The sequence below is a fragment of the Neolamprologus multifasciatus genome, chromosome 5 (assembly GCF_963576455.1).
Source record: "Neolamprologus multifasciatus chromosome 5, fNeoMul1.2, whole genome shotgun sequence".
NCBI lineage: Eukaryota > Metazoa > Chordata > Actinopteri > Cichliformes > Cichlidae > Neolamprologus > Neolamprologus multifasciatus.
Window position 1 is genome coordinate 12787763 of NC_140443.1, and position 21887 is coordinate 12809649.

General features: G+C 38.4%; 1 protein-coding gene and 1 long non-coding RNA gene across 3 annotated transcripts in view; both read left to right on the top strand.

The window, feature by feature from the left end:
- The window catches only part of grip2b (glutamate receptor interacting protein 2b), a 264699-nt gene that overhangs the window by 68918 nt on the left and 173894 nt on the right, over positions 1-21887 (top strand). The gene's annotated exons all lie outside the window — the stretch shown is intronic.
- Positions 1075-19090, top strand: LOC146518149 (uncharacterized). Its single transcript, XR_014874303.1, has 2 exons — positions 1075-15551; positions 15897-19090. It is a non-coding gene; the product is annotated as an uncharacterized LOC146518149 (long non-coding RNA).

The following is a 21887-nucleotide window of genomic DNA, read 5'->3' on the forward strand; positions in this document are numbered from 1 at the left end:
CCAAAGTGTGGAGGCCTATCTCCCCTCACCACACTCCCTGCCGGTGACTGATGCCCTCAGGGGTCGGTGCGTTGTTGGTTCTTGGTGTCCAGGGCTGGGCGCTCAGGTCATGTGCCAGCTCACTCCGGTGGCTACTTGGCGGGGCCTGGCGCCTGCTGCTCGGTCAGGCCTCTTCCGGGGCGCGGGGGGCCCTCGGGCCTCCGGCCTCTGTGCCTGCGGCCCGGTTCACTCTGGCACAGCTGGCTGCCGGCGGAGCCGGCGGGCACGCCGGTGCAGCCCCCTCTAGCTTCTGCCCGGTGGCTACTGGGTGACCCCTCATCTGGGGATCCTCAGCCCTTCCCATGAAGGTGGCACGGATGCCCCTCCGGTGGTCCTCCTTGGGCTCTTGCACTCTGGGGCCTCTGGATGTCTGGGGCCTGGATCTCCTCCATGCCTGCTTCATGCCCTGGGGGACAGGGCTATGGCTCTCTACATCCTCTAGCAGACCATTACATGGGGAAACCATTTGAATACAAGCGCGCCGATCCACACAGGTGTGCACATGGGTGTTCACTGTTCGTAGACTTAAATCACACCTTTCTTGGCTGCTACTTCAAAGCACATTGTGCGCTGTCTGTCCTGCGTGCTGCACAACAACATTCAATATTTAGTATTTACTGCTGTTTACACTTAGCTAGATTAATGCGATGGTGTTGTGTATAGTATGTTGCATTGTTTTGTTTTTTTTGCTTGTTTTCTATTCTTTTTCTCTCAACAGGTGATCCCGGAGATATTTTTTCTTCCCCCCTTTCTCACTGTCCCTCTCCCCTTCTGTTTTTCTTTTCCTTCCTCTTTCTTTCTCCCTTTCCTATCCCTCACTCATGTCTGTCCCGTCTGTAACAACTGAAAATAAAATAAATAATAAAAACAAAGGTCGATCAAATGGACCAATACGGCAATGCCATGATGATCCATTTGGCAAAATAAATCCATTGGGTATCCTTGTTGGTCTTCAGACAACAATTCTGACGGCTAAAGAACCAAATGGGACAGGCGGGGAAAAAAAAAAAAAAAAAAAAAAAAAAAAAAAGGAATGGTTTAAGAAGCACAACAATGAGTTTAAGACCTCCAAATTCCCCAGATCTCAATTCAATCCAGCATCTGTAGGATGGACAAGTGTTATGACAAAGGGAATATTACCCCGGTACTCGCATCTCTACATTGGCTACCAGTTAAACATAGAATCGATTTTAAGGTTTTATTATTTGTTTTTAAAGCTCTCCATGGTTTGGCTCCAGGTTACATTTCAGATCTTCTTAGCCTGCACTTACCCACTCGATCTCTGTGCTCCTCCAGTCAGATGGTTTTATCAGTTCCACGCTCCCAGCTCAAATCTAGAGGTGACAGGGCTTTCTCCATTGCCGCCCCGAGACTCTGGAATAATCTTCCCCCCTTCATAAAATTCTCTTCATCCTTGGAAGTCTTTAAATCGAATTTCAAGACCTACTTATCTTCCAAGGCTTTCGGATCTCTTTGATGTCCTTTTTTATTCTGTCTATTTGGTCTCTTATCTTATTGGATGGTGTTGTATGTGTATATACGTTATGTTCACATATGTGTGCTTGTGTGTGAATGTGTACAGTTTTGTATATGTATGTGCATATTTGCATGTACATTATATGCTATATACTCTTACATGTCTTACAATTCTTTTTTTAAAATGTTTTCGTTCTATTTTAATTATTTTATTACATTATCCCTCTGTTCAGCACTTTGGCCGACACTTGATGTCTTTTAAATGTGCTATATAATTAAAGATGACTTGACTTGACTTATGACCTGGCTCAAAAGCCGCAACATAAAAAAGGAGACGAATACCAGAGTGTTAGTGAGAAGAGGTTTTATCTTAAAATGGTATAGCAGACTAGACTAGACTAGTAAGCTTCTGGAAAGCCTGCCTCAAGTATGCTTATCCACACCTGTATAGGTCCAATTAGCAACACCTGGCCAATTAGCAACAGCTGAACACACTGAGGAGATTAGGGGCTGCAGAGGGGTGTAACACCTCCTCCCTCAAAAGGGGTCTTCTAGGACCCCTAAATTTATTTAAAGACCCTTTGGACCTTGATCCCTCAAACATAAGCTTGAACTAAAGCACAAACTTGAGCACTTTATTACCAGCTCTCTTAACACAAAACTAAATACTCACATTTCTTTAGTTGGCATTTTTAAACAGGGACGCCCCATGCATGAGGATTTTGAAGTTGCCACACTGAATGCACAAAAAGTAACATGTGACCAACACAGAGGAGTCACAAACCCAAAATGATTACTTGACCTCCTACAACACAAAACCAAAAGTAGCAGCAAATAATCACAGCCAAGTGATCTGTTGTCTCCACCACATAAATGGTCACATACACGTGGCCCCATACCACAACAAGTTACTTTAAACTCCAAAGTTCAGTAAAGCAAGCATGCTAGTGACCAACCACAAATTGAGAGCAATGGCCACACAACGATCACATCAAGGGTGGCTCAGCACCCGTCAGTGTTATTGCCATCATCTGGTCAACAACACTCACAAGTGATCTAACCAAAGTAGCCAAATTCTCCACAACACCAAAGGTCACAGCACAAAACACTCACCTCATGAGGACCTCCAATCCATGGAGGTCCACCTCACAACTTACAGGTCTTCAAGGATCTGTCCCTAACATCTTGGAGCCAGAAACCACAGTACACCTTCAGCATTCTAATGGACACCATGCATCTATGGGTCAGGGCTGTTTTGGCAGTTTTAGCACTGTTCAAACAGTGTTTAAACTCCAGTCTCCTGATTGAATTGAGGTTTTTGCATTTGTGCCAAACCCCCAGGTTCAGTGCATTCTAATGTGCACCTCAATTGTTTAACAAATTCTTATGTGAATCACTTGAGAACAAGCAACCAATATAATTGTTCAAGTGGAGCATTTACTTTGGTGTTGAATTGACCATTGTCTATCGCAGTCCTCTTGAAATACAAGTTTTTTTTTTTCCTGGTTGTGTTTATACAGGCAGTGACTGCGACAGAATCAACTGCTGGAAGAGTTGTTGTACAAAGATTTATTGCTGTTCACAATTATCTATTATACATTTTTCAGCTATTCATATATCTTATGTCAATGGTCATACCTGTTTCCATTATGTGGAAGAAAGCACAGATATATTCCCATTTACAGTACAAGTACCTGCAATAATGACACTGGCTAATGGAGTGGAAAGCTTCCTGTGCACTAAGAGCTTCTCTCCAGGTTAATGAGGTGTGTGTGCGTGTGTGTGTGTGTGTGTTCAAGAGAACAAGTTAAATTCTTCCATCCTCAGGGAATAAATTAAGATAAGAACGGGCTGTTGTTTTAGAAGGATGCATTATGCTATGTGTATTATTGCTGTTTTTTGCTGTTGCAAGGAGGTAGCAAAAGGACAGTAGAGTAAGAAGAGGGCAGCAATAGACCTAGGGTAAGAAATCACAAAGAGAAGCCTTAATGAAGTATGCTATGAATAAAGTATCCATCAGTTTATCATGTCAGCGTTTCCTTGGTGTCACACCCTGTACCAGGCATACTGTGCAATAAACTGAACAGTCACTGTGTTGATAAACACTAATTTTAACTCTGCATTAACTCATTTCAGAGAGGGGAGTCAAAAATGCTGATTAGCCTGAACCATGGTGTGGTACCAGATGACTGGTTCGTTTTCTGGCAGACCATTCAGCTTGAGCAGTTTTATCTGAAACTGTAGTCTTGATGCCGACTGCCATATGCAAATGAAGGTCAGATTTACTAACTTAGGCAAATTAAAGTGCGGGCATAATCTCAAAATTTTTATTTATTTATGTATTTTTTGCCTGTCCTGTTTGGTTCTTTAGCAATCAAAATTATTGTCTGGAGGCCAAGACAGATGCCCAACGGATTGACTTTACCAAGTGGATCATCACAGCTTTGCCGTATTGGTCCATTTGATTGACCTTTGTTATTATTATTTATTTTATTTAATTTCATTTTATTTCATGTTAATACAGACATGACTGGGGATAGGAAAGAAAGAAAGAAAGAAAGAAAGAAAGAAAGAAAGAAAGAAAGAAAGAAAGAAAGGGAGGGAGGGAAAGAAAAACAGAGGGGAAGAGGGACAGTGAGAGAAGACACTAAAAAAAATCCACTGGATCACCTGTTGAAAGGAAAAAAAAAAGAAGAAAACAAGCAAAAAGAGACCACCACAATAAACACAACACCACAGCAATAACCTAGATAAGTATAAGTAACAGTAAATACTAAATATTGAATGGTATTGTGCAGCACCCAAGACCGACAGCGCACAATGTGCTTTGAGGTAGCAGCCAAGAAAGACATAGTTTGTGTCTATGAGCACCCGTGTGCACACCAAAATTCAATTTTTTTTTTGAGTCTGGACTACTGAGAAAAGACATGTAGAAGACATAGTGTTTTTATTGTGTACTGACCCCTGTCTAGAAATGTGACCAAAAACATGCTAATTTATTACCAATATTTTTGCAATTACTTATTGTCAGCCAATTAAATATGTGACCCTCCCATCTCTGGACAGCTAACAAAGCTGGCTAAACGACAACAGCTGGTTATAGGCTAGCATTATGCCAGCTAACGGTAACCTCGAGTGTCCAAAAAAAAATCTTCCCCTCTGACAAACAGTGTGATTACATTATCATATCATATGAGAGTTTATTCACTAAGACTTAGAGTCCAACAAAGTTAGGTCCATTTCAAAGACAGTTTCACTAACAACACCGAACAGCAGCTAACAGAGGCTAACAGCAGCTAACAGTGACAGACACAGCAGAGCTAACCACAGTTAAGCAAATCCTCAAATTCCGGAAATTAGCCCTTGGCTATAATCTGGTATGTTTACATTCATGTAATTTATTTATTTTTTTACATTTATGTTCATTCACATGCACTTTCCTAAATAAATAAATATAACAAATATAACTCACGTCAGTATGGCTGTTATCAGTCAGAACTGAGTTTCCCACACTCACTGACCTATATTGCACTCCTTTCACAAGGTCTTACAGCATCTTCTGGAGTAAATAAAGGTGGATGCTTCTCACCTAGCATTAACAGCTTACAGCCTTCCACAGTTAAGAAAAAACTCCAGAGCAATCCAGATTCAGTCAAAATTGTAAACAGAAACGGGGTGCCTGGCCTGTTATTCAGTACAGTCTAAATTTAACGTTTTTGATCTCTCTTGGGTGACTAAAGCGTGTTTGTCATAAAGCAGCCACTGTAGCTAGGATTATACACTTGAACTTGGAGGGATAAGAAAACAGAACTCAACTGACTGCAATCTACTGACATCTAGTGGTGAAAACCTTTGCACACTCAACAAGTCAAACCTAAAAATGTTAGATCCCGAAAAATAAAATCCTACACATTTTCAAAAAAGCCAGTCCCAAATTCTTATGTCCATGTCTTTCAGTCAACTAACAAACAACTAACAAACGAATGCATCAATGCAAACAATGCATCGGTGCATCATAGGTCTTGTCTAGTATTGTCTTGTGTATCTATTATCCAGACATATGATTAAAAAGCAGCAAGCTTGAAGTCTGGTGCAGATATTCAACAAGACCATCTGAATTACATTATTTGGAGATGTTTATTGAAAATTCCTAATCGAAATTGAATACAAGAAAACTACAAATGACTACACATATAAAATTACTTTACATGAGAAAGACCTTTTTATTTTGTAATGTCCAGGAAACACTACAAAATATTCTTATTATTTGAATTGTGATAACTGTCTCCAAGCTGGGTTAAAAAACGAATCATGTTATACTGGTCGATGTTAACTCGGGTGATTAGCACAGGTTTGGAATCAAGGAACTGAAACTGCAGTCTTAAGAATGCATTTTCAGTTTGCTCACTGAAAAATGTGATGGGAGATAATCTCATCCTTGGATATAATGAGCTGATTCTTACTGAAAAATGGTATCTGCTTGAAGGATTCCACCTGTTTTAAAAGCTTTTGCTTATTTTCAAATTAGTTTCAATGTAAATGATATTATATTGACATTAATAATATTTGGTGTCTTAGATTAGATTTTTAAAAGTCAAAATACAGGCAAAGCTCAATCAGAAATATGCCACAGTATCCCCATACAAAGCCTGTTCTGATAAAACAGCAAGCTATCTTGCAGCACAGAACAAATGACTACTGAAAGACATTTTTTCCGGTCTGCTGAGTTCATTGAATTTCAGTCACAAATCCACTCCCATAAGTATCTCTTCGATCACAGTCTGTGTTCTACTGATACAGGAAAAGAAACTTTACTGCTGAAGCTATTCCACATTTCTTTGGATGGTTGTTCTGATCAGTTAAGGATAACTTACAATATTGCAAATATGGAAATCTGTATTTGTTTTTTTGTTGTTGTTTTTGTATTTTTTTTTATTGCAGACACATTCCTCGCTATATGTCTTAACATTTGTATTAAACATTTGGAGGAGACATTATCTTTTATTATTATCTAATGAGGTATAATTATGTCAGAATGATGGTGGTGTGTTTAATCCAGTAGTCAAATATGTTGTAAATAAGTTGAATTGCTTCCAACTTTGCTTTGATATTTTTGTATTCATAGCGTCCATGTGCATGTTTGTGTTTAAAGCTCTCTACCATCAGTGAAAGCTGCTGTAAACAGCTGTGCATTTGGTCTCAGGTGGACTGAGTAGTGGTTGCCAGGCTCTCCATCTATCCCCAGGGAGCCCCATTTCTTTATAATGTGGAAAGTGGGTTGGAGAATGAGTGTGTGCTTTCTATACATGTTTGCTTTTCTGTATAGTTCTCACAGTGGTTCTGATTGTTTACACAGTTTTTTTGCTTTATTTATTTATTTATTGGGGGTTTTTTTCAGCACGGTCAGGGTTCACGGGGTGGCTAATTGGGCTTCTGTTCATAAGCAGCAAGCGTTGAACATGGCTGGAAGGTAACAATGGTCTGGGTTTTCAAAAAGAAAGAAGGGAAAAAAATTCTCTCAGCATGCTATGAATGTACCAGTCCACATAGATTACTAGCTGGAGGAGTGTATTGTCATAGTAGAGGAAATTTGAAGGCAGTTGCAATGTAAGGTGCAGTCATAAGAATCTGGATTCAGTAGATAAGGCTTATACTGTTAAACATGAAATAGTTTTTGTGAAATGTAACAGTCTCCTCAACTTGACAATCCCATAAAAGAAAATGCAAAAAAAAAAAAGTAATTCTCTTACCTTTGCCACCGTTTATCTGTAACAAAATTCTGAAGTAGTAATTTTCATACCTTTTTCAGCTTGTATCGGTAATTAAAATGTTTCTACTCAACTTTTAATCAAGCAAATTGAAGCATGCCATGTATTTTAGGAAACAAGTATACATGACTCTGGAAAAAAAATGATAATGAGGTGCAAAGTTTGATGATTAGATTTTAAAGGTTCAAACTAGTTTCATTTTTGCAAATAATTACGTGTTTTGGTTTTGGCCCTGAATAGCACCTTGAGACAAAAGGTTCAGGAGACAGAGGCCAAGACTGCTCAGAGTGCAAGAGGTTCAAAAGGTTGGAGTCATTCAAATAGTGAAAGGGAACTTTGTGAAGCAGCAGCCTGTGGGCTGAACATACAACAGGGCAGGAAATGTGCAACCGCCTTTGCTGCAGTGTTTGGAGAGTGGAGTCAGACAAGAGAGATAATAGGCAGACATTAATAATTTAATAAATGGGGAGACATGAGTAAGGGATGATGAATCCGTTTTTTTATGGGACCAAGCTCAAAGAGGCTAAACAGCAAAAAAGGGTAAAAACCAAACAAAAATATGGATAAAAAAGGTACTGGACAAAAGGGACACAAGTGTTTATTCCTGATTACCCGAAGAGGAGCAGTTAGAAATAGTCACAGCAGTTTTGCAAGTAACTACAGGAAAAAAATGGGTATAGTTCTTACAGACTCTGACTGAAACCTTGAAATATTTTTGAGGAACATTTTCCATGTGATTTGCTGAACTTAAAAATATATAGAAAATTGTAAAATGTATTTTTAAATGCTTTTATCCTTGTTTTATTTTTCTCCAATGCCAAAGGCGAGTGTTGACTTTAGGCAACAACACACACACTTACTTGAGACAATATTTACAAGCACCAGAATAAAAATCAAATGCACTTCAAAGTCATATCACTTCACACAGGCTAGTACAGAATATTTTGGAAAAATCTGAATGAGAGTTGTAGATTCTGAACAAGTTGCATTCCAGCTGAATGTTGACAAAATGTGTTATCATTTACTTTATGCAATGTTTAAACAGTTTAGTGTTGTTTTACTATCTGTTGATTTTTCTCACTCTTACCTCTTTTTTCTGTATTTTCCTCTGAGAAAGACAAGTAAACAACATCTAGAGTTGTGGCAGTAGTAACTGTTGTAATGGTGAGAGAAGATGAGGTACATCACCACAAGAGGGCACCACCATCATATACTATGTAACTAGGCAGTTACAGAACTGAAGTTGGTTACTCCAAGTGAAATGACATAGATGCAATTTGGATATTAATGATTCAAAGGTGAGAAAGGTTAAGTCAAGGAAAGATGAAAAATGAAAACAGCAAAACTAGGGGCTGAAAGGCAAAGTTAGAGAACAGTAAGTGGATTCATTAACCTGATTCTCACTTAAACCCTAAAATTTCTTAAACTTAACAAAACAAAAGGACCTAATAAATCAAAGTTGTCTTTGTTGTGCAAAGTACCACCACTTTCAAAAATATTATCCTTCGAAGAATAAATCACTTATGTCATTGCTGTACAGAAAATTCAACTTGGCAGAGAAGATCATTTCTTAAAATGTCCCCATTTAGCCAGATTTGCTTATTCTTCCTCTAAACTTGTGCTCACCTGAACAAATGTATTCACTTTTTGAAAAATCCAACCACGTTGAAACATTGTCTTTTATTTCCTCAAATGTCCCCGCTTTATGAAATCCTTACACTTGAATAGTGAATAATGAAACTTAAATTGGTTCTCATAGAGCTGGAAGGACTTGGAGAGTGCATACAGAATCTGAATTGGGCACTGTAATGAATTCAAATGTGCCCAGTGCACTGAAAATGAATGAAATAGAAATAAATGGTCAGACAATAAAATTAGCAGCATACTGAACTTTTTTGCATGGTTGTACATATGTGTGACGTGACAGAGTCTATAACATTTCCTTTTGCTTGATTTTGCCATCTCTCTTCATGTGTGTCTCTCTTTATCTTCCACTCTCTACTTAGACCTCAAAAAAAGAAATTCATCATATTTTCATTACACCATTCTTGAAGCTTCTCTACCTGCCAAGTTCCATTATTATTTTTTCACCTGTTTTTGTTATTCTCTGTTTTTCCCCGTGTAACCAGAACAAGTCCATTGGGTGTTTTGTGTATTCATACAAAGACACCATATTCCATCACCTGTCACTGTTGGCTGGTACCCCAATGGATTTTGAGGTACATTTGCAACTAAATTCTGTCTAACACAATATTTAACTATGCTTCCTGTGCAAGGTTTTTTGGGTTTGCAGCACAAGGTCAAAGGGTGCTGAACCATATGCACAATTTTGAAATTTTCTTTTTGTTCCACTGTTAACCAAAATTCATGCAGATAATTTTTAGGCCAAGCCTGTGGTAAAATTAAGGTATAGAATCCTCAGTTTTACATTTGAAGCTTTTGAATTCAACAGTCAAAATTTGGTACATGGAGCCCCATGTTAACAAAACACATAAAAATTCCCAAAATTGACCACAAGAGTGTGCTGCCATAAAAAGAAAGTAAAGTGCTTAAATGATCCTTTTCGGTCATATACTTATCAAACAAAGTTGTGGTATGACAGGAAAAGAAGACTGTGATAACATACCTTCTCATACCAAAGTTTGGGAATTAAAAGATCCATTTATGTGTGGGACTCTGGTAAATAACACAGGTCAAGAGTGTGCATTATAAGAATATATATCATTCTTACACAGATAAATGTTCTGTCATGTTGTTTCAGAGCAGAGCGTATATCGTTAGAAGCAGTATGGAGGAACAAAGGGTCCTGCCTGAAGACTCATTCATAGTTTGCATTAAACACACGCACGCACGCACGCACGCACGCACACACACACACAAACATATCCTGGACATAATTCAATAAGATTTTTTTTTCTCCACTCTAAATTTGATGGTGTTCCAAAAAATTCCTGACCAGAGGAAATCTGGATGCCGTCCCACTTGATGCCGAGCAATCACCACACGGCAGGAGTTCAATTCAAGTGAAAGAACAAGGCTGTAGTTAAATGACAAAAACTCACAGTCACAATGGTGAGGCTGAATGGAAGGTGCTAAAGTGATAATCTATATTTTTGTGAGCGTATGATTGCATGTGAATAAAAGTAGTTGAGTTTTCAAGGGGGCGGGTGAAGTGAGCCAAGACCTGGTGTGTGATCATCATCACCACGGGACAGCAAAAAGAGTACACAGCTTATTAATGGGATCCCCACAGGAGGGAGAGTTGATCACAGTGCCAGCTGGAGGTTCCTCAAAGCAGTTATGAGTGGAGAGAGTGAATGAGAGACGTGGAAAGAAATACTGTAAGATAAAGAGGGAAAAACAAGTGCTGGCAATGAGCCCTGAAAGGGGAAAAGAAATCAATAACAATTGTAAAATTGTGCATATGTCCAAATGGAAATCAGCAATTTCTGAGATATATTTGTCCAAGATGTCTAATCAGGTGTCATGTAGATATCAGAGTATATGATATTACCTTAAAAATGACCTAATCTTATACAAATACATTCTGTATGCTGCTTCTCAAAGACAGTTTGTTATCACTTCACATATATCTTACCGAACACAGTGACCATGTGTACTATGACAAAAATGATACTGGCCCTTCTTGAGAAATGCTAATTTTTCCCCCATGTTAAAAATTAATGATGGTAAATATTTTGAATATTCAGCATCCTATTCAATTTAGTACTAATTCAATAATAAAGGTAAAATTGAATCGAATTCTTTGGTTTTATAGGATATACTGTAGGGGGAAATACTTGATCCCCTGCTAAATTTGTAAGGTTGCTCACTTTCATAGCAATGAACAGTTTCAAATTTTTATTGTAGTGTCATTTTAGTCAGGAGAGACAAAATATCAACCGAAAATGAAGAAAAATAAATTACATAAAGGTTAAAAATTAATTTGTATGTCATTTGATCCCCTACAACCCAACTAGAATTCTGGCTCTCACAGGTTGGATGTGCGGCTCCGTGGCACACAAATTGTAATTAATCAATCAATTACAGATACTCCTCAGCCTACCTCATTAAGTGTATAAAGCACACCTGACCAATGAGTCCATTTCTTCCATTCCAATCTCTCCACCACTGTGGACAAGACCATAAAGCTTTCAAAGGATGCCACGGAGAAGATTGTATCACAAGGCTGGAATGGGCTACAAGACCATCAGTAAAAAGCTGGGTGAGAAGGTGACAACTGTTGGTGTCATTTTTTTGGAAATGGAAGAAATATAGAATGACCATCAATCGTTCCATGAAAGACCTTGTCTCATGGGAGAAGGATGTTTTTCCAGTGAACATAAATAATTCCGAGATTTAGGAGAAAGTGCTGTGGTCAGCTGAAACCAAAATCAAGTTCTTTGGCATCAACTAAACCAGCCATGCTTGGACCAAGAAAAGTGCTAAGTATGAACAAAAGAACACCATTCCCAAATTCAGGTGCAGAGGTGGAAACATTATGCTTTCACGCTGTTTTCTTGCTGAGGGTACAGGAAGGCCTCATCGCATCGAAGGACTAATTAACAGTTCCTTGTACCATTAAAATCCCAGAGAACCTCCTTCCCTCAGCCAGAACACTGAAGATAGGTCTACCAGCATAGCAGTGACCCAAAATATACCACCAAAGCAACAAAGGAGTGGCTAAATAAGGAGGACAAGGATGTCATGGAGTGACCCGGCGAGTCTCCAGAAATCAGTCCTGTAGAAAGTCTCTGGAGGGAGCTGAGCTTTGGATTTGCCAAGCAGCAGCCAAGGAACCTGAAGGGTTTAGAGAGTTGCTGTGAAGAGGAGGGGGACATTATCTCTCCGAGATGTGTGCATACTTGGTAACCAACTACAAAATTACTTTATCAAATACATATTTCATATGCAAATCATCTTTTATATACATGTGCTGTAATATGACAATAAAGGGCTATTTTTTCATGATATTCTGTAAATAAACTACCATAAAAGTTACAGACTGTTCATTTCTTTTTTTAATTGGCAAACTTAAAAATTCAGCAGGGGAGAAAATAGTTATTTCCCCCAAAGTAAGCAGTTGACTGGCCTCACACCAAGAACACACAACAAAAAGTCATGCTCCTGTGTAAGAGACACACACAGGCGCACACTTACACACTAAAAGTCCTTAGGTCGTTGTGTTAAGTAATTAGCCTGTACAACAACGCAGCACAGAGTTAATTGGAAAGCCTGTTACCTCCTGCAAGCTTTGCAGATATTGTTCTCTCTCTCTTTCTCTCTCTCTCTCTCTCTCTCTCTCTGTCTGTCTCTCTGTCTCTCTGTCTGTCTCTCTCTCTCTCTCTCTCTCTCTCTCTCTCTCTCTCACACACACACACAGACACACACACACACACATAGATGTTTTCATTCTGCTCACTCTTAAGGAAAAAATAAACTTGTAAACCTGGTGCAGTAAAATTAAACAAACCAAAAAAGGAAAAATTCAATTTGAATTTCCCAGTGAATTGGAAAAAGAATTACTTGGTTTTTGGTTTTAAATTTGCATTTTATAGAGGCATTAGCCATTGCTGCAATCATTCATTCCTAATCTCATAAGGTAAGGTGGATATTCGGTTTGGAAAAGCCTGAAGTTAGAGGCTGCCTTTGTATTTTCCAAACAAAAATCTACAATTAACTTTTTGTATGACAACAACTTCAAGTCTTTTCAAACTTTCAGTCAATCAGGCTTCAGCCTTAGGCTTCCCAAACAGTTCAAAGCTGCTTTTCTATGATGTTTTTCTTTTGTGAGTTTGGAAAGTTCCCGAGTCATTCTGTATTAGGTTACAAATATGTAACCTCAAAACCTCAAACCAGTTAGATGGAATGCGGTTGTATAAGTTTTCGTTAAAAAATATTTTTAATTGTTTGCTTTAAACTTTTAATGGAATCACAAGTAATTTTTCCCTAAATCAAGTTAAAATTAAACTAGCATTAAATGGTTCATTTTGGTACTATTTCACACTCAAGTCTCCTGAGGCGCCTCCACAGTACAAACACAGTCATGAATCACACATGCACTTACAAAAATCCTGATGTTTTGCACTTTTTCATGATCACACTAAAATTAAAATGAGAAGTCATTCTTGGCCTGTAGGATTTTAGTCAAACAACAAATTTTCATCGCAGGCTCGATGTGTCTGGTGTGAATAGAGTCAAAATCGTGTTTCACTTTTGTCAAATTGACCTAGCTTTATTACTCATCTTTAAAATAATAATAATAAAAAAATCAAACAAATTACAATATAAATCATAAGATTTAGGTTTCCAACTACAGCCCAAAGGCTTGGATATTATGTTAATATGTGATTCTAAATTCTTATTTTACGTGGAAGTGGGAGTGTTTTACAGGCAAAAGCCCCCTGAAAAATTTCCAAAGTTGAGCCACCCTGAAATGAATGGATTAAAATATTCATGTTATTTTATAGTCATTAAGACATGGTATATTAAGAGACATGATATAATTATAGTTGGATATAATTTCTTTTTGTCAGTTGTGGTTTACTCTTCAGTACTGCACATTATTATTGTACAGTCAGTGATTAAGCCTACTTGCTATTCATATGTTTTCACAGTATAAATTAGAATACCTTATGTATGTAATTATGTAATAATGTAATAAGTCCTCAAGCCAACACAACTATATATTAGACATTATTACTTACAGTAAAAATGTTCTTGAAATGACAATAATACCTTAGGACCAATTATGTCTTGCTAAAATACATATTTGGTATATGGTATTTGATGCAGTACAAAATTAAAATGTGTATTAAATTTATAAAAATGGTTAATCGCAAAAGATTACTCTTTATATGTATTTGCTGCAAGTGTTAGAAAAGACACAAAGAGAGGGAACATAGAGAAAAAAGTTGGCCTGAAAATCCTATTTTAGTCCGGCAAGAAATAACATTGTAATGCTTTGGGTAGCCCAGACTTGATGAGTTTGGCAGTGAAACACTATGAAACTGGCAAGCAGTACAGCCCCTTTAATAACTTTAGTGTGTTATCATCAGGTTGGAAGCATACCAACAACAAGCATAATAAATATATGAAATTCAATTTTACATGTGTAGATCTTTACATTAATTGTTTCATTGTCATTATATACAGTGAGGAACATAAATATTTGAACACTCTGCGATTTTGGTTAAGTTCTCTTTCAGTTCTCTGAAAGTAACATTGTAGGTGCATTCCCTCTGTGAAAGACAGCATTTAAAAACAATTCAGGAAATTACACTGTATGATTTTTAAAGAATTTATTTGTATTGCACTGATGTACGTAAGTATTTGAACACCTGAGAAAATCGGTGTTAATATTTGGTACAGAAGCCTTTGTTTGCAATCACAGAGATTCAAACATTTCCTGTAGTTTTTGACCAGGTTTGCACACACTGCAACAGGGATTTTAGCCCACTCTTCCACGCAGATATCCTCTAGACCTGTCAGCTTTTGGGGCTGTAGCTGAGGAACACGGAGTTTCATCTCCCTCCAAAGATTTTCTGTTGGATTTAGGTCTGGCGACTGGCTAGGCCACTCCAGAACCTTGATATGCTTCTTATGGAGCCACTCCTTGGTTATCCTGGCTGTGTGCTTTGGGTCATTGTCATGTTGGAAGACCAGCCATGACCCATCTTCCATGCTCTGACTGAGGGAAGGATGTTGTTGCTCACAATGAATGACCCCATTCATCCTGTCCTTCATACAGTGCAGTCATCCTGTCATCTTCACAGAAAAGCACCCCCAAAGCATGATGTTTCCACCCCCATGCTTCACAGCAGGGATGGTTTTTCTTGGGATGCAACTCATCCTTCTTTTTCCTCCAAACAGGGCAAGTGAAGTTTAGTCCAAAAAGTTCTATTTTGGTCTCATCTCACCACATGATTTTCTCCCACACCTCCTCTGGATCATCCAGATGGTCACTGGCAAACTTCAGACGGGCCTGGACATGTGATGACTTGAGCAGGGGAACCCTCCGTGCAATGCATAATTTGAGACCATGGTAAATGGTAAATGGCCTGTATTTGTATAGCGCTTTACTAGTCCCTAAGGACCCCAAAGCGCTTTACACATCCAGTCATCCACCTATTCACACACACATTCGCACACTGGTGATGGCTAGCTACATTGTAGCCACAGCCACCATGACAGCATAGTGCTCTACTGACAGTGACCTTTAAAACTGTGGTCCCAGTTCTCGTCATGTCATAGACCAGCTCCTCCCATGTAGTTTTGGGCTGATTCCTCACCTTTCTTATCATCAGTGATACCCCATGAGGTGAGATCTTGCATGGAGCCCCAGTCCGAGGGAGACTGCCTCCCATTCTCCTTTAAGAAATACCACAAGCAAGCATGCTCGTCTTTAGCCCCTTCCATTTTCTAACAATTGCTCCAACAGCTGATCTATTTTCACCAAGCTGCTTGGCAATTGCCCCGTAGTCCTTTCCTGCCTTGTGGAGGTCCACATTTTTGTCTCTTATGTATTTTGACAGCTCTGTGGTCTTGCCCTTGGTAGTAGTTGGAGTCTGACTGACTGTGGGGTGGACAGGTGTCTTGAAAGAGCTCAGACAGGTGCTACTAATTTAGATAAAAGTAGAGGCGAACTTTTTAAAAGGCATAGTAACAGGTCTTTGAGAGCCAGAATTCTTGCTGGTTGACAGGTGTTCAAATACTTATGTGCAGCAGTGCATACAAATAAATTATTTAAAAATCATACATTGTGATTTCCTGATTTGTTTTTTAAATGCTGTATCTCATACTATCTCTCACTTCTGAGTAAGAGATAGATAGCTTAGTTTACATTTGACCTCCCTGGATAAAGGTCAGGTTTGAGTATGTCCTGTCACAGCATGTCTTTATGACTCTCTGTCAAATTTTAACTAACGAGTCGTTTTATTTTGTCGTTGGTGAATAAGAGCTTATTGGACTGGCCATTAACAATACAAAGGTATACTTACATACATACACACACACAGTATACTGTAGGTATACAAAACTATACACAGAACAGGACATGGACATGCCCATGAAATTGAGATGAGCTACAGATTCCAGTGAAATTGGAGGCAAGCAGAATTAATCCTGCCTCCAGAGACAATAGAAGATAGACGAAGAAGAATCCTTTAAATGTCCCACAAGGGAAAATTTGGTTATAGCAAACTGCATCCACTAGTAACAGTAATGTAAAAGATGGATGCAAACCATAGACAGTATAAAACATTACCCACTGATTTCTAAGCTCATGTTTTGAAGCCCGGAGAGGGGCGTTTCTGCTGTCACCATCTGACTGTGAAGTGAAGGGTGAAGTCTGACCTTTAGATCACTTGCTGATTGCCAAGTGACTTGTGATTGGCAAGCCAATAGCCCGTGAGCAAGCAGAAATTAACATGACTAATCCTCATTTTTGAAACAAGGCATGGTACTAAGACTTACAAAATAGATATTTTTTTATTCAGTATGACACAAAATGAATGTCTATAACACCTAAGCAAAGACTTAGGTGATCCCGTACGTGTCAGGAGTATCTAAACACTGCATCTCTGTGTCTTTTAAACCCCAAAACATGCTGCACCAAAAATTGGTCCACCCCAAGGATTGGGTCCCCCGACACAAACAGATTAACACAGTGTACGCTGTTAAGTGCCAGGAGGATTGCCAGGACTTCGGGGAAACCAAACAACCTCTGGCGAAGTGAATGGCACAACACAGAAGAGCTACCTCATCAGGCCAGGACTCTGCAGTCTATTTACACCTACAGGGCATGGGACATTCTTTCAATGATGAAGATTTACACATCCTGGACAGGGAGGAGCGCTGGTCTGAGCGGGTAGTCAAGGAGGCCATTTATGTGAAAAGGGAAAGACCATCTCTGAATCGAGGAGGGGGTCTAAGGGTATACCTTTGACCATCTTACAATGCTGTGATTACAGCCATTCCCCAACTCTCTGTGAATGGTACTCATGGCTATAGATCAGTGGTCTTTGATCAATAATCAGTGGTTGTTGACCAATGGTCAATCAAGGAACTCACCTCACAGTTCATTCAGTGGGCTGGTTTCAGTTATTGTACAAATGTACTGTTTATAAGATTTGGGGAAACCTGCAGTCAGCTGAGACTGAAGAAGTCACTTGGATCAGTGACAAAACATTTCTCCCACTGAAAATGCTACATCCAGATGAACAGAATCAGCCTTTTGGGAATGCCTATAACAATGAACTCAGCAGCAATGTGTTTACAGAGGTCAAGAAAGACAGTCTTTTCTCTTGACTTATATGGGACTAGAAATGTTTTTTGCAGCTGTATGGTGTCTTTCATATAGAATACAGGCCTTAAAGTTTCTGGCACAACATATGGTTTCCTTCATTGTTCTGCTACAGCTTGTTGTTGTCACATCAGATTTGGATATGGGAGTTAATGTTGCCTGGGTCAGTTCCTTGGTTCTTTGTGTTCCTTGAGACATTCCTGTGCTGCTTTTGCAATATGATGGTTTAGTATGTTATAATAAATACTCTCTCTCTCTCTCATACACACACGTAGACACATACATATATAGATATATACACATGCAGCAATATGTTGCTTGTGCACTGCATGCCATTCACAAGACTGAGCTATCCATTCAGTAGAATTAATCCACCCATTTGCATTTCTTGACTATATGACTCACCCTTTGGGTATTCAGTGAGTGTGTGCATGTATATGTGTGTGTGCCTGTATGTGTGCGTGTATGTGCACAAGAGTTCTCCGGTATGTGACAGGCAACTTAACATTATCTGTGCTGCACACACCACTCTGCTCATTTTGTGACCCATTTTATACTAGTTACACACTCCTGTTACCCATGACAACGCATGGCTCAAAAACGTGTCACACAAAGAGTTAGTGTGTACACCTTCAGTAAAGTAAAATAAAGTGTTTTGAGAGGCATTTGCATGCTTATTTAATATGGTTTATTTAGGATGTTCCCAGATGAGCATTGAAATATCTGTTCCTGAATGAGATGTTTGAATGAGCAAGAAAGGAAAATTTATATGTATTCACTGAAGTTTGTTAGCTTGTTTTTGAATCAAGGATAAGCTCAAAAATGTGTAAAATATTTATCTGTCTTCCAACATGTGCAGCAGAACAACAGAAACCCACAAGATCCAACATGCATACAGATGAGTCACATATAGAAGATATTCACTAGAATTCACGGCCATGATTCACTAGTTATAAAATATGACTATTCAAGAGTGTTCTCCTACATTGCCCTCAAATTTTAAGGGTTAACTTAACCCCACTAACTGCATTTCTTTGGACTGTGGGAGGAAGCTGGAGTACCCACACCAACACAGGGAGAACATGCAAACTCCACACAGAAAGACCCTGGCCTGGTGGTGGAGAGAACTGACAGGGCTAGAAGGACAGACCATATTTCTCTTGTATTCGTTTCTTTTCACTCGCTACCTGTTACAGAATTCAACTTGTTGTCTGTACCGTTACATTCAAGGTCTTGAATAATCAAGCCACATCATATCATAAAGATAGTACCGCATTGTTCCAGGAGAGTTCTTCGCTCTCAGACTGCATGCTTGCTTGTGGTATTTCTTAAAGGAGAATGGGAGGCAGAGCTTGGGCTTTGAGCTGATTGCTGCCCCTCCCTGAGCCTGGTTCTGGCAGACTTTCCTTCCTGTTAAAAGGGAGTTTTTCCTTCCTATTGTCATCACGTGAAACTCATAGACAGTCATCGGATTGTTAGAATTTTCTCTTGTAGGGTCTTTGCTCTACAATATAAAGTGTGTTGAGGTGACAGTTTTGGTGATTTGATGTGATACAAAATGAAATTGAATTTAATTAAATGTAAATGACACAGTAAGCAATTGTAATCATGTCAACCTCTTTGTGTAAAAGGCTTAACTTCTTTGAGTTTTAATATTAGAAGGAAGCCCTATTATTGATTAAATGTAATAGGTGGCTTCGATCTACACTTTACAAGTGTTCTCAAAGTTTTGATGACTGAGTGCCAGTTTACAGAGCCAGCAGATCAGTGAGGGCCTCACACATATAATACACACATCAGACACATTTTAATATGTTTTTTTATGTGTCTGTTCAGAGAATATCCATTTCCGGGTGGCAATTTTCGTTTTTGTACTGGTCCATAATTGGAAGGAGGAAGTAGTTCTCTTTACACCGGCTGTATTTATTAATGTTTAAAAAGTTTTTGTGATGTGAAAAGAAGGGCAAAAACTTAATGGAAACGTTCCCTTGGTCTCACACAATAACATAGTGTGACATAAATTGTGCATTCAATAGTGCATTCTTTTCTTTACTTTGAGGCAGCAGAAATTATAACCTCAGGCCAATGACAGCCTGAAAGTTGTTCTTTGAGAACTCTGGCTTTGGAGACTTGTTCAAGTAAAGCAACCTGCTGCCATGATTCACTAGTTATAAATATGACTGTGGCTGAAGTTTCCAGTAGAACATTGCTTTGTAAGCAGCACTTTCAAAGTTAGAAACATGACATCTGAAGAATGTGAAAGTGTCAGAAGTCAAATTGGTATTCTAAGCAAAGAGGGACTCTCAGCATCAAATTATAGCTAGAGTGAAGGTCTAAACTCAAGGTCTAAGTGGGTAGTGCATGACTCTTGAAACACTTTAAAATGCTACTTTGAGCAAGTGAAGGAGAAGGAGAACCCATTCTTGTGATACCGTCTGGTTTGTATTTTAATGGAGCAATGTTGCAGTAGGACAGTGACTTTACTGGTACAGTTGGTTTAATGGGAATGACAATCATGTCTTTTTTATTAGACCGAGTAAGAAGCTGGTTGTCTATTTAGTTATGAAAGATACCACAATGTGGCAACTGATAGCTGGATAATATATTGACAAAACAACCAATGAAAAAACCTCAGTAATATCAGTAAATAATATAGCTATACATGTTTGAAATTGCTATAAAATTGTGGCAATAACTATGACCACTAAGGTCTCATTAAGAGGATGATAAGAATGTTAGGTTATTTTTCAAAGTTGCAAACTTTATTAGTCTGGGTAAGGCTACAAAATGAAAATTAAAAACTTTAACAGAAACTAGATTGACAGACTTTAACATGAAATTAGATTAGGATGATCAAGTCCTGGTCTTGTTAAGGTGCATGCTTGTTCTCTGTCGCAACACACTAAAACTTTTCTCATGAAGCACATAGCAGGATATGGTCTCCTTCAGACATGTTTGTACAGCTTTTTCATATTGCTTCAATACAGTACCAATGGGTGTCTGCATGCCATATTAAAACTGTATACGAAAATGTATTACCCCGACCTTCTCCTCATCATCTATTTTTCAACTTTGTTTCTTAAAATCTGTTTTCCATCTTCTTCTTTTTTAAAAAAAAAAATAATAATAATCTAATCCCTCAAAAAGAGGTTTGTCAGTCAAACTGAAAACAGGAGCAAACATTTCTGGAACATGGCCTTGTTTGTACGTTCTCAATGTTTTACAGTCTCTGTGTGTGTGAACTTGTGTGTGTGTGCTTGTGTTTGTGAGTATGTTCATTTTCTTGTATGTTACAGAAGGAGACAGAAGATCTTCTAAAAATTTCCAAGGAAATATTCCCCATGCTGTATGAGTTTGTGTATGCAAACCCAGAAGACTTAAATGTGCAGTGGAGAGAAAGTGTTTGCACTGCAGTTCTCAATAATTTGTTCTCCTTCCCTGTTTTTCCCTCCCTCGTTCTACCTTCTTTACTTTCCTATTCCTCTTCCAACTCATTTTAAATTCCCACCATCTCTCTCTTTGACTCAGTTCATCTCTTTGTGAAAAAATACCTGTAGTGAAATGTGTGGTCATGTGTATCTGTGACTAATCGTGATGCAGTGCAGAGGTAGACTCTTGCACAAGTCACCTCAGCTCTGACTTGACTTATCAGTGCTGCAAATGCTATAAAACAGACACGTGTAGAATTACAACTCTATGTATTTGTCAAGAGTCTCAGAAGTTTTACTTCAGTCTATAGTGTAGATTTGATATAAAACAATTTATGGCATATTCAACCAATAACTTCCTTTCTTACCAAAGACAACTGAGACAAAAGCAAAATATTTTGCTCAGAGAAAATGCACAAGTGTCACAGCAGATCAGAAAGTTTCCATGACAAATACGTAGATATATTAAGTTCATCACTAAGGAAATTTTGAGCAACTGAGATTATTAATAAAATTGAACTAACATTTTCAATCTTAAAAAATATATAAAAAAATTAAAAGAATATTTAAGTTTAAATCTCCACAATTTTATTCCACAAACTTGCAGTTATACCCTTTCCTATTGAAGAAAAGCATACATTAAGGTCAGGCAATAACATTGGTTTCCTTCACTTGGGATAAACAAAGTCTGCCTAGCTTTGTAAATTTATGCCACCATCCAAGTACTGTTTGACAAAGAAAGAACTAGAAAGAACTCAAGCTAACAGTTCTATTCACAAAGCCAATGTCAAAATAATCACAGAAAATAAGATGTTTGACATTAATTAGTTCCACAGACTTTCCTTTTTGTATCATGCATAAATCTGCCTCAGG